This window comes from Dinoponera quadriceps, unplaced genomic scaffold (genome assembly GCF_001313825.1).
Source record: "Dinoponera quadriceps isolate SergipeBrazil2010 unplaced genomic scaffold, ASM131382v1 scaffold3782, whole genome shotgun sequence".
NCBI lineage: Eukaryota > Metazoa > Arthropoda > Insecta > Hymenoptera > Formicidae > Dinoponera > Dinoponera quadriceps.
This window is the reverse complement of record NW_014557754.1, coordinates 1-723: the sequence shown is the minus strand read 5'-3', so window position 1 is coordinate 723 and position 723 is coordinate 1. Positions and strand designations below refer to the sequence as shown.

The 723-nt window shown below is 42.2% G+C and overlaps 1 protein-coding gene across 1 annotated transcript in view; it reads left to right on the top strand.

Moving 5' to 3' along the window:
* The window catches only part of LOC106749444, a 1,549-nt gene extending 837 nt beyond the window's left edge, over window positions 1-712 (top strand). The window contains exon 3 of the mRNA XM_014628889.1: window positions 350-712. The gene's annotated coding sequence lies outside the window, so the exon portion shown is untranslated. The remainder of the gene's footprint in view (window positions 1-349) is intronic.
* The last annotated feature ends 11 nt before the right edge of the window (window positions 713-723 follow it).

The following is a 723-nucleotide window of genomic DNA, read 5'->3' as shown; positions in this document are numbered from 1 at the left end:
CCTCTCTCTCTCTCACCATATGTTTACACTACGGCACGTGGAAAGCAGGAGCATGACATCTCTATTATGTCTAACATCTGGGTTTGTTTCTCCTCAATTTGTTCGTCGATTGACGTTTGGGTACCGTTTATATTCTTCCGATCTCTTTTGGGTTTGCCGTCACGAGAAAATAGCATGCTCAATCTGCCCCATACTCTCTGGACTCTGCCGCCCCCCTCCCCCCCCTGTTCCCCGCCAGTTCGCTTTTGTCGTGCGTTTCTTGCGTTAAACGACTTTTCATCTGATTTCCCGTTTTTTTCCCGACAGTTCATTATTTCAAAGTATAAATCTCAGTATTGTTTGTAATTAGCGCCATTTGACAGGAGACATTCCCTGAGTGAGTATCAGATATGCCGCTACTCAATGTAATTTCTCATTTTGTGAATTCGTAAAGTTCATTCTCGTCGTGTGTATTACTTTCGAATTTGCGAATTTACTTGTGTAAGAGCCTCTTTCTCTCTCTTTCTTTCTATCTATTTCTACTCTCACTCGTTGTGTGTCGAGCACTATTACATCGCTGATTACGGAAGATGGATCTCGGAGACTGCTTGTTCTTGACCGGGGATTCACAGTAAACGTCTTGAAAGTAGACCGTCGCACGCCTAAAAACGCCGAATAGATAAATTAGAAAGATTCGCCAGTATCTCGCACATTTCTTCTTAATAATAATATTACTCTTAATTC